This window comes from Lepus europaeus, chromosome 4 (genome assembly GCF_033115175.1).
Source record: "Lepus europaeus isolate LE1 chromosome 4, mLepTim1.pri, whole genome shotgun sequence".
Lineage (NCBI taxonomy): Eukaryota > Metazoa > Chordata > Mammalia > Lagomorpha > Leporidae > Lepus > Lepus europaeus.
This window is the reverse complement of record NC_084830.1, coordinates 79,650,013-79,663,559: the sequence shown is the minus strand read 5'-3', so window position 1 is coordinate 79,663,559 and position 13,547 is coordinate 79,650,013.

The following is a 13,547-nucleotide window of genomic DNA, read 5'->3' as shown; positions in this document are numbered from 1 at the left end:
GTCAGGAACCTCTTCCAGGTCTCCCTTGTGGGTGCAGGGGCCCAAGCACTTAGGCCATCTTCTACTGCTTTCCCAGGCCATAGCAGAGAGCTGGATTGGAAGTGGAGCAGCTGGGACTTGAACCGGCACCCATTTTGATGCCAGCACTGCAGGCAGCAGCTTTACCCAATATGCTACAGCGCCCGCTCCACAGATGGATTTTCACATGAATTTCATTAATAAATCCACAAAGCAAACTTGTGAAAAAGGTCCTGTCATTTCCCAAGTAAGGACAGACGTTCAGGCAGTGACTTGCTAAAAGCTGACGGGTAGTGAGTGGTTAAGACAGAACTTGAATGTAGGTCTTTTCACTGTAATCTCTGAGCCCTTTCCACTAACTCTGTTACACAGTGTTTGGAGTTGTGAAAACATTCACCAGTGGTTTTTCTTTAGTCACATATTCTGGTAAACATGAAAAATGTTCATTTAAAAATCATATTTTACTAAAATTTCCAGGAAAGCATGTGTTGAATACATGGCAGTTCATGCCTATACATTCTTCACACTGGGTCTGCTAGAGGACTGACAGGGATTCAGTGGGCCTTTTCTGCCTCTCACTGGACTGGAAGCAGCAAGAGCAGGATGGATATGTGTGAAGGAAAAAAAGGGAATGCCCAAGTTCCTACTTTTGGAGGTCAGGCTAAAAATAGCAGCAGTATTCTGGGGAAAAGTAGACACAGCCCTACTGCTGACATTAAGTCCTACAGGGAAGTACCAGGGTGTAGTTAAATAATCTCCATGTGTTGTCTTTGTCTTAAGGGAGCATGGTTCAGAGAGCTTTTGACAAATCTCCTATCTCTGCCATCAAATTCCTGTGATTAATATTTTATGCAAGGGCTCAGTTCTATGAATCACAATCCACAATACAATTATACTTATTAATCATTATTAAAATCAATGATTAGATAACAGATAATGAAGTGGACTATCCTTTATATAAGTAGAAGGTAAAGATTAGGCAAGTTTCCCCACACTGCTTGTTTATCACTTATTGTCATTTATTATCTATAGTTTTAGTTAGAAGACATGTCTCTGAATCAAGATTCTAAAATTCAAGCTTTAAAACCCCACTTTGCCCCTTTGTCTGGGATCTGACCCTCGGTAAGTCATTTAGCATTTCTAGGCTTCACACTCATTATCAGTAAAATGAGGTTCATAATATTTAATATGCAAAGTATTTTTGGAGATGAAACTAGGTTGCATATATAAAGTCAGTGGAAGTGTTTCTTGCCTCTTTGTTTTTATTCATTTTAGAAATGAGCACAATTTAGAAATGAACACATCATTTCCAAGTGGCCAGGCAACAGCATGAAACTGGGGTAGACCAAGAACGAATGTTGTCAGCTATTCCTATTAGCATCTGGATATTTGAATCCAGGTCCTGAGATGAAGGTCACCTGCACTTGGATACTGTGGTCTTTCCCTGCTCTGTAACCTGATTATGTTCTCTGTTTCAGGAATTAAAAGTTTCAACCAGAAATAATAATAGAACTCCCAGTTTTGAGTCCCAGGCCTCTCTTAATTTATTTTAACGCTACGTGTCCACAATCTTTTTATTTGTGAAATCCACTCAGAGTGTTCTTAAGAATCAAAGTCCAACTTTGCACTGAGACGATGGAGCCTAATGAAACCGCTTCATCATAGTAGGAAGTGCTTGCAAGAAAAAGCCAATGTTTTTTTTATTGAAAAGTACAAATTTAACCTCTTCTACCTGAGAGCTCTGTAGTATGCTTTGAAATTTACTCATGGCACATGTAAATTAGATATTTGCATCCAGTATTTCTAATGAGGTAATTTGAGGGAGATGTTACATTGGCATCCCATTTCATACTGCCTCATTTCAAATACATCTTGATGGTGGCAAGTAGCAATAAGTGTGGATTATTACTAGTTGGCTGTTAGAATCAAGAACTTTTAATTAGGAAAGATGGAATCTTTTCAGCTCATACTGGTTCTATGGGCCACTTTTTTTAATCTTCTATTTAGAAGTTCCTCACTCGTTTATTGTCATTAGCCTGGCTCAGATTCATTTACAGAAAATAGACAGTGGTCTTAAAATTATTTTGTACTTTAAAAAAATTGCCTTTGACTACCGGTTCCTGATGAGTACATTTTGATGTTGCTGCTAAGAGGTAAGGGCCATGTCTGTTGAAATTAGTTCATTCTGAGGCTGGGACAATGTCAGAATTTCATGCATCAATTCTTGCCAAGTGAAATACAAAACTTCAGGAGACATACAAAAGATTGCAGCTTTCCCCCAAGATTAAAATCTTTCCGTTTTTTATTAATGAATAAATTTAGGAAGCAAACAGCAATTAAAATGGCATGCCATTATTACAGCATGTGATCTGCACTTGTTTGCAGCATCAGAATCCTACTGTAAAGAGTATTTCTTGTGTATTGTAAACTTCTATGTATGTAAAGGGGCTAAAAATTGTAATTTTCTTTAAGGACTAAAAATGCAAGCTCACAAGTACAATTAAGACAAGGATGTATTTTCTGCCCTTCAGAATGATTGGCATTCTTTTTGATAGCTTAAGTTATTGATACTATTTAGTATCTACAAAGTATATTTAAGCAATTCCATAAGGGAATCTAAATACTCTCCTTGGCTACAAGAGTCAGACAGAAAACACATGCTGTACTACTGTGCCATTTCCATTTCGCAGGTGGGAGGAATGAGGCTCTCTGATGGAGAGTAGGGGACAAAAAGTGAACACTGAGGACACTTCTCGGGAATGCAGGGTGTGAACACTGAGGACAGCTCCTCAGTGGAATTGGACATCTGTAGTTTGGCAGCTTGTTAGGCATTTGGGTTTAGTCTACAGGACCATGAACATCCGGCTCTTATTCCCATGCTCACCTGAGAGCAGGATGGTATTATTGATCCAGATGCACGGTTCCATTTCCCCCTGTCAGTTTTCCAGCGAATCAGTGTAAAGGATTTCTTAAATAGTAACACCCTGACCATATCTGAGTGTTGCTTGTGAGAATGTTTTCCATGTTGACTAATCAAGTCCTTAGGGTCTTTTCCTCCATCTCTTGTTGTGTTTTGGATCCTTTCATGAGTGCTGATGATCCTATGAGTGGGTTTCTGCTGCATCAGCATTTAGGGAAGCAAAACATTTCAACCCTTCCATAGTGACAGGTGATGAGTCTGATTGTTTGCTGATGGTGATTTGGGATATTGATGCTTTAGAGAAATAGCAACATCGAACAGGCAATCTGCACAGCTCACAAACTACACAAAGAGCATTGATATAAATAAAGTGTCAACTAGGTGCTGCAGCTTTGTGCAGAATCATTTTCAAATTTTCCTTTTTGAATTATTAAATAGATCATGTCAGAACGACTCTGATTATTATCCAATCCATATGCTTCAACACCAACCTTTTATGTAATATCAAGTGACTGCAGTGATCAATTGGACCAATCATGAAGGCTCCCTCATTCTGGAAATGACTCCAGCACTTTGCCACTCTGCAGCATTTCATGCAGATATGCAAACACCTGCTGCATTGCTTATGGGGAGCTTACAGCACTGTCTGCCTTTAGGAGTGTGTGCAGGCTGTGAAAATATATTTAGTTTCTTATCAAGAAATTTAAGTGCAAGCAAGCCCATCTTTTTGCAATTTTGTGCCGTTCTAGCTGTGTTAGTATTGTATTGTTGTCCAGCTGTACTTCTATGTAGCAGAATTATGTACACAACCTGTATTGTAAATAAAATACGATAGTACATATTTCCCAAAACTATTGTATAAAAAATAAAATGCCTTTTGTTCTTTTAACAACTACAGTTATCTGCTGGAATCAGAGATTCTGATATGCAGGCATGTAGCCATGTGTGATTTATAAAATGTGATAAAACGATAATCTCTCACCTACAGTAATATATAGTTTATCCAGATAAATAACTCTTAGAATAAATATTGTGGATGCCTTTAGGGTCTTAGGCTTTTAATTAAAGTGGAACAAAAATATTAACTGTCAGCTTTTGGATTTTAACATCCTCTCTAGAAAAGAATAGTTTTTGGTTTGAAAACACGTTTTTGACATTCCCTGGGAATAAATGGGAGATGGCATTTTTCTAGTCCTCATGAAAAAGAGGCTAAAAATGCATGGTATAGACATTCCAAGATAAAATGATTTCCTGAGAAAGCCTCCCTGTTCCCCTAGGCACCTCCCTCCCAGGCCGGGGACTGAGAGTGGAGTCCGGGGGCACCGTCCAGTAATTGCCAGTCACTGGAGGGAGCACCCTTGCCCGGGCAATTGTGCCATCATCCTGGTGTGTTGCCATCACTCAGAATGACTGCTGAAGCAGAGGGCTTTCTTCCTGTCGCCTGCATGTGATTTTGACGTTGGACACAGGGAGGCAGGGCAAAGCAGTGGCAGAGATGGAGCACAGGGGAGAAGGACGGAAGTCCTGGAGCACACTGCCTTCCAGAATGTCGAGATGACAAGGCTCGCGACTGCCCACTTAACCCTAAAAATACAGCCTGAGCTGCAGTGTGAGAAACAGATTCAGTGGGGACTCATTTGAATTGTTCTTTTGTCTACTGAAAATGGGTATAGGTTCCTTTGAGTACACATTTCTGGAAAAACACTTGTTACCTTTATGTGACAGACTCCGTCTCTTTAAATACATAGACTGCACACTGTACGTATATACCCTGTGCATTTCCTTTGTTTATTTTCACTGTATTTTATAGGATTTAAAATACAAAAAAAGGGAAAAAAGCTCAAACCTTGTATTATAATGCGGTGGTAACCCTATTGCACAAATTCATCTAGATAGTGTCCACTATTTTGATAATATATGACATGCTGACAATGCATGAAATTATTACTTTAAATGACTGTGATATGATGTTTTTTCTTTGTTTAATATAACAAGTTCAATGTTCCTGTAACATGGTTTAATGTCTCTATTGCATGGGTGTAGATTGCAACACTCTTGAGAGATAAGTGGCCTAAGAAGTTGAGAAAAAAAAACTAGGGAGTAACATTTTTAAAATCACTTTTAGTTTTTGTTTGGAAGGTTAATTTTTCCCCTGTCATTTCACTCTGCTCTGGAAAAATAAGATATTTCTAAATAGGAATATAACTTCAATGGAACTTAATTGGTATAGTTTGTGAAATAATTTCATAGATTTGGAACAAAGATACAGTTTAAATGGGGAAGCATGAAATTATGTGTTGATGATAGAAAATAAACTAAGACAGGCGGTCAGAGGTGTGTGTGTGTGTAACAATTTTCTCATCATACCTAAAAATTCATACAGCAATTATAAACAGAATCAAAATATATGCCTAATGATATAAGTACAAAAGAAATTTAGGCAGCCTATTGTTAATAATCCAAGTTAACAAGCACATTGTTTGTTTGCTTTTTCTTTCCTGTACAGTTTAGCCATCGGTGTTGACAAACACTTGCTAAGAAAGGGCTATTTTAGCATTTTAAGGTCATTGCCATACGGTTATAAAGAAAAAAGGAGGAGAGAATCTATTCTATATATTTTTCTCTTGGGCAATGGAAATAAGCACTTATGATTCTATAGTCTTTTAGCCTCCTGCCCCTCCCCCCATTGATCACATTATTCACACAAAGAACCAATGAGCCGTTGTGCCATTACCTTAAAATCCTATATTAATGAGACAGCTACAGTTTTTAATCATTTGAGTTAAGCCTTGAATATTCTGTTTGCTAATATCGTGCATCCATTTAAAATGAGAACACATATTTTATCTTTCTTTTGCAGATAATGAATAAAATACTGATTTTTCTCATTGTAAAGTTGTCAAATATTTTGAAGAAAGAATATTATTCCTAAGCTGTTAATCTTATCTCTAAAAACAGGGGTTAAAAATGTATCCCAGAGAGGCACCTCAGGAGATAATGGCCCTGGCACTTTTTTTCTCTTGCTAAACTTTTTGGGTAGAAATAAAGACATACACAAATAGTGTGGGAAGCTGATCTCCATCATTTAACAAAAATTGAATGTGTTTGCAAAGGTCCTTAAATGGTACCTAAGCAACCTATACTTAGTGTCTTCTGAAGAGTAATTGTGTGGATAAAACGAAGGATTTTCATTTTTGCTTAATACTTCACTGTGGTAAATTTGCTTTTATTTATTAAAATGGCTTAGAAAAGCACTTTTAAAGTTTCTATTGCACTATAATTTGATTATTTTTCTTTTTAGCTAATGCCTAATTTCTAACTTAAAAACGTGACATCCAGGCCAACTCAATCCTACAGATTGACATATCATATAAACTAGAAAAAAACTCACTTTTTAAAATTCCTATATAAAAACAAAGTAGTACATTCAACTTTTTGAAAACTGCCAAACATGTATTATCTATGGACTATTACATGTTTTTCTTATTTGATGAAAAATCTATTAGTTGCTGGGATACCACTGAAGAAAGTTTAAGTTACTGAATTCTGAGTGCCTCATACTAAACAAGTATGTATGATAAGCTATAAAATGTGAATTTTAGACCAGAAGGAAAGGCGTTTTAAATGGAAATTTGGTCCTATTTCCTTAATTCACAGTTAAAATTCATGAACAAACTATAGTAAAATTAAAGGACTTTACACACATGGAGTTTTTAAAGGCTAGTTAAAACACCTGATACTACAATACATTTATTACATCCCTATCATTTAACATATACTTTAATAACAAACAACACACAGGAGATTTTCTTGTGTTTGTGTTTGTCTCACCTCGGCAGCTACTTAAACTTTTATCTAAGATTGTTTTCATTGTTCATGCAGGAACCACTGTCCTCATTTTTTTTTTTTTTTTATTAGACAGGCAGAGTTAGTGAGAGAGAGAGAGACAGAGAGAAAAGTCTTTCTTCTGTTGGTTCACCCCCTAAATGGCCGCGACGGCCGGAGCTACGCCAACCCGAAGCCAGGAGCCTGGTGCTTCCTCCTGGTCTCCCATGCAGGTGCAGAGGCCCAAGCACCTGGGCCATCCTCCACTGCCCTCTTGGGCCACAACAGAGAGCTGGACAGGAAGAGGAGCAACCGGGACAAAACCCAGCGCCCATATGTGATGCCGGAGGATTAACGAAGTGAGCCATGGCGCCAGCCCTGACCTCATATTTTTTTTAAGAATTTTGGATATTTCTAAAGCTACATTTCGGTCTTTGGGCCAAGTAACAATGTTATTTCATTTTACAGAAGAAGGGAAGGTTTTAATCTACCTAAGATTATAGAGAATGTAGAACCAAGATACTTTGGGGAACATTGGATTTCCAGTCTAGCTCTTCACTTTAAATATTCAGCTCATCTCCCTGGTCTAATTTAACCTGGAACAGACGTTGCTCCTGCTCTCCCTACTCCTGTCTAGATCTACTCTCTTGTCCACATACAGATGCCCTCTTACTTGAAACCCTTCAATCGGCTTCTTTTTTCTTATCATAAGGATGATTTCTGCACAATCAGTCAACCAAGCATTACAGCCTATTAACTGCCCAGGGCTGCCCAAATCACTACATTTTGCTGAATTCTATCTGATGTGTTCTTTCATAGAAGCAAATATATCTTCACAAAGTAGTTATTAGACACCTTATTTTAGTTACTGATTTTTTTTTTAACCAACAGAATCTAAGCAGTCTGATTGGAATTTCAAATGATCGTCATTCTAAATCTGAAAGTCTGTTTTAGACAGAATCTAACATTTTTCTTATATTTTAACCAAGTGTAGAGGCAAGAAAAATGTCCTTTTAAAATCTTTCTACCTAAACGTACATTTCATGTGATTGATTCAACAGAAAAATCCTTAGCTATTTAATAAGATTTTCCATTTTTTTCTTTGTTAGGCTATCAAATGCTGTCTCTCAATATGAAGGCCACTTAACATTTTCTCACTTTCTGATTTAGTCTGTTTTTAAGGGATATGAAATCTATGTTAGTACTCACCATAGCACACAAGAGCCAGTTTGTCAGAAAACAAGGCATTGCACTGTTTCATTTATTTGTTTGCTTGTTTGTTTATTTATTTATTTTTAAGCAAGAAAATGAGTTTGAGTTATTCTTGATTCCTGTTGCCTGTTTGCTTACTCTAAATTTTCCTTTCTTCACACATGAAGAAGCAAACACTGTCCCTGTCAAATGATAAATGAGCCAGAATTGGTGACGTGCATGTTTGTCAACATAAGCAAGATCAAATGATTGCTCAGCAGGAAGAAGCCACGGGAAATCCAATGATTTTTGACTAATTAGCAAAATAATAATAATGTCTCCCTAATGATTACCTTGTACTGGGTTGTGGCCTTTTATCAGACAGATATTCTGCTAGTGCAAACTGGTGTTTTGAAGACAAGCTAGTGATTTCACTTGAAATCATAGACACAGAGCACTTCCAATAAATCTTTTGAAGCATTCTATTTCTCTCTATTACTTGCATAATTGAGAATAAGACCTCAGCCATCTTCTTGCTTCCTTTTTAATATAACCAATGTGTTTCAAGTAATGCTTTATAAGAAAAATAATTCATAGTTTTCAGGATCACTTAAAATTCAAGTTAATTTTCAGTCCAGGAACATTTATAAGAGGTGTTCATTAAGAGTAACTTGACTGAAAACAACAATGTGAACAGGAATTTTTTTCAGCAGACAACCCAAGTTATAGTGCCGATTATCAGACATCACCATATATTCATTCGCTTTTCATAAAATTTTAAGAAGATGCTAAGGTAGACCTAAATTCCTACTCCTGGAAAATATTGCTGTCACTGACATTTTCTGTGAAATTGATTAGTCAGCCACTATTTATAGGAAGCAGAGTGAAGACAGGAGCATCCCTAGGCCACAGAGCCTAAGCTGAGGGCTCTGTGGATTCTCTGATCTGGGAGATATTTCACAGACCTCCTGGCTCTGGACAAAGCTACATAGTTTTCACTCTTCCTTGGGCGAAATTTACGCCTTAAAAATAGAGATCAAGGACCAGTAAGCTTGGAACCAAGGAAGCACTACATGGGAAACTTAGCTAGTCATGTGGTGTCTGCCTTCGGCTTTGTTGATTCTAGCATTAAAACTGCTTGAGTCATATTAAATCTCACCAAGAAAGCTGGTAAAACTTGCAAGGGATCAGAGGCAAAAGCACCATATGCAAAGAGCAGACATGGTTTCATGATTTGAAGTCATTCTTTGTTCAGGCTAGTGAGGTACTTTTTTGTTTTACCTTTAAATGCAATGCAAATTGATATTGTGAATTTTAACTGATGCAACAAGAAAAAATCATTTTCCTTCTCTATATCCAAATTGCCAAGAAGCTTTATTGTTGGGTAGGTATAGCTTGTGTTTGTTTTATAAAACTCATATAAGGGGTTCTGATGATTTCTAATTTTTATTTTTGGCATCAGGAAATTTCAACTCCAGGGTCCCTCTTTATCAAGGTCACTTTGCAGCCCCTTCCACAGGGACAGTGATTTTATGACAGTAACTAGAAAAAAACAATAGGAGTATCTTTTCTTTGTCTGATCCAGGAGAGACAACTAATAGGGAGAGATGGGGAAGGAGGAGGAGGCAGCAATGATGAGAACATAGTAATGAGGGGAGGGGCACGTCAGTGGGTTAGAAAAAAAGACTAGAGCCAGGGGCAGAGTCAGGGGTAAGATGACAGAGATTACTTTAGTGACAGCCACATGGCTGCTACCACCAAACAGATGCTCAGAGGTTTCTCCTAAGTTACCTTCAACCCATGGAAGTTCTGTATGGCTCTCTTGTTCAACACTGTCCAGCAATTCAGCCACCAGCACACACCAGGCATAGTTTTTCTCATAATACACATTTCCCATAAACTTTGTGAATCACCTTTTTATGCCTGGATTTCAATTGTTGTTTACCAAAATAAACTTTAAATTCCACTTGTTAAGAATAGTTTTTAAAGATTGATTTATTTATTTGAAAGTCAGTGTTGCAGGGTGAGAATGAGAGTAAGAGATATCCATCTGCTGGTTTACTCCCCAGATGGCTGCAATTGCCAGAACTGGGACCAGCTGAAAGAAGGAGGAAGGAGCTTCATCAGGGTCTCCCATGTGGGTGCAGGGGTCCACGCACTTGGGCCATCTTCTGCTGCTTTCCCAGGCCATTAGCAGGGAGCTGGATCAGAAGTGGAACAGCTGAGACACAAACTGGTGTCCATTTGGAATGCCACCATCAAAGGTGGCTACATTACCCACTATGCCACAACACTGGTCCCTCCAAGAATTTTTGAAGTCCTCTTGTATACAATCCATTTCAAAGATATAGTGTTAAAATATTTTTAAAAACAGAAAATATTTCATTAACAATTTTCATATTAATAGAATTTTGAAATGATAAGATAATTAGTATTTTTGAGTGTTTAGTATGGGCCAAGCATCATTAAGCATTTTCCCAATAATTTTTGTTTTTATTTTTTAAAAGGATGGCTTCTAGGAGACTTAAAATTATAACTGTATATAGCTATAATAGCCACAGCTTTTCTTTTAAAACAGAGGCTTTTTCTCTCCCTCCCCTCCTTCCTTCCTCCTTTTTCTTTATCTCTTTCTTTCCCATCCTTCCTTCCTTCCTTCTTTCCTTCCTTCCTTCCTTCCTTCCTTCTTTCCTTCCTTCCTTCTTTCTCTTTCTTTCTTGGAAAGGCACAGTGATAGAGAGGGGAGAGAGATCTTCCATCTGCTGGTATACTCCCCAGATGGCTACAAAAGATGGGGCTGGCCTGGTCAAAGACAGGAGGCTGGAACTCCATCCAGTTCTCTCACATGGGTTGCATCCTTTCGGGTAGCAAATCAGTGGATGGAAGATCTCTTTCTCTCCTTCTCTCTCTCACTCTGCCTTTAAAATAAACAAAATACATCTTTAAAAAATCCCATATTAAATAATATATAACCAATATTTTAATGAATTTTACACTAGCAGAAAAATTGCAAAAATTTTACAGAGAGTACTTGTGTATCTTTCATTTATTTTGCTTGGTGTTAGCATCTTACATAACCACAGGGCAATGCTCAAAACTAGGAACTAGATGTTGGTTCACTTCCATTAGCAATCTACAGAACTCCTTGATTTTCAACAGTTTTTTTTTTTTTTTTCCACTGATGTCCCTTTTTTGTTCAGGATTTTATTAAGGATCCTGTTTTGCAATCAGTTTTGATTTTTGGAGTCCTTCTTTGACTAAGTTTTACAAAAGCAGTGATTCAGGGAGATTCATGTTCAGGCATCCTGTGAAGAGGATTTCAGAATAGAGAGCTAAAAGCAGACGTATCAGGACACATCTTGCTGTGTTACAGTGTCTTAAGGCAGACAGAGGAAGCAGCATGGGAGTGAAGGGCCCTCTCTGGGTATGTGCCTCTATAAAGCTGCCACTGCATTGGAAACCATTTCTTCCTGTCCCAGAGAAGCCCACAAGTCCCTTGAGGGCAGCAAACAGTAAAGCTCATTCATTTTAGCATCTTCAGGTACTAAGAGTGCCTGATGTGTGAGTGATTTGGTGAATGTTTGTCAAATAAATTAGCATAAACGGGAAAGGCAAGCTAAGGGGAAGCCGCAACCCACACAAAATAAAAGCCGAGGAAAAGGATGAAGAGAAAGAAGAAAGACAGTGAGATGCAATCAGTGGCTGGACTGAAGGAGATCAACATGCCTAGAAAGCTATTCCCAGCAGAAGACAAAGGAACAAGGCGAGAAGCAGAAGGAGAAGAGCAAGAGATTTTGAGGCATAAGCAGCGAGGGCAGCAGTGCTCTTGCTCAACATGTCTCTCACTCACTTTCTGTACACAATCATTAATCACTTACCTCTAAATCGTGCCTCCTTTATTTTTGGCCATTCACAGCTCTCAGACCTTTCTTTATCATTTGTTCCCTCAGCCCACGCCTTCCTCACAAGAGGCTGCTAAGAATAGTCTCTTGCAGCAGCTATTGAGTGTCATAGGATGCGTGTGCTTTGTTGTCACCCGTTCACTGCAGTGCTCAGCCCTCCAAGCTGCTTCCTGCCTCAAGACCTTCTTATCTGCTGACCACTCCTGATTTTTTAAATGAAATTTTGTATCTTTTTTTTAAAAAAGATTTATTTATTTATTTTAAAGGCAGAAATACAGAGAGAGAAGTGGGAGGGGGGAGAGAGACAGAGACAGACAGAAAGACAGAGAGGCAGAGAGAATCTTTCATTTGCTGGTTCACTCTCCAAATGGCCACAATGGCTGCTTAGGATTTTTTCCCTGTTCTTCATTTGCTCACTTCTTTTTCATTTGTCTTCATCCACTAGAATATTAGTACCATGAAAGGTCCTGTCTTTTATTCACCTCAGTACCTGGAAGAGTGTGCTAGGACCTGCAAATATGCATTACAAATAGTAATGGGTTCTGGATTCAGTGCAGCCTTGAGTTAGGTGTAGGTGGAGGCCACATTCATGTCTTACACTTCATTGCTCCAATGCTTCTAAAAGAAGGCACTCAACACTCATTGGTTATGTTTTACTTTTTTTTTTTTTTTCAATCTGGGCATCTATTCTTTAAGGATAAAGAAGAATAAATGTCATAGTACCAGGATGAATTATTTTAAGATAATTCATTTAGTAAGGACAAAGGCAAGAGAGGTTTAACTATTTACATTTCAGGTAAATTCGCCAAAGAATTTGTTATGTCCTAGGAAATCTATTTTTTTTAGCAACATGTTTTGAATGCCTACTAAACACTATGTACTGTGGTAGAAATGGGAACAGCAAATTCCTGTCTTTCAGGAACTTCCTGTCAAGTAGAACTGCTTGATAAGCAAATAACTGGTTATAAAGCAATTTACTGAGAGCTATAATAGACACTCAGAGAGCTGTGAAGGAGAAAAGGGCATAGGAGGGTGAGCTTAAAGGAAACCTAACTGTTCACCTTCAAACACACAAATTAGCATTCCAAGATAATGCTATGTATGATAACAGGTGTTAGCAGAGAAGGTTGTGTGCCCAGGAATATGGGGTTAAAGCCAACCAGTTGTCTCTCCAGTGCAGGACTTCACAGTGCCTTTGTCACTCACTGATGTGTGCTGTGAATTTGTGTAAGGGGTTTTGGTTAGCTTCATGACCTTAAACTTATTTGATCACAATGACCTTATTGAGAAAAGATATTATAGAATTAGTTTCCACTGAGCAAACACCAGGAAATAATCTGAAAGGACTATAAAAAGTTTGTGGAAAATAGAATTAAAAGATAAGCTTATTTTGATGCAAAACTATTTTGTAATTCATGTATAGTTTTCTCATAATATGCATTTTCCATGGATTTTTTGAAGACTCCTCATACAAATTATAGAACAAAAGCAGATGGAATGAGATTTCTTCATAATGCAATTCGTGTGGGACTTATACAAAATAATCTCCTAAAGTTCAGGGTTGAGAATTTCCCACTTGAAAATTTTAGGAATGTGATTCACAAATCTCTTTATCACTTTGCCATCTGCACACTTCCCCTTCTCTTACCCTCCTTTAGCTACTGCAAAGTCACACTGAAATTCCCCAGACATGG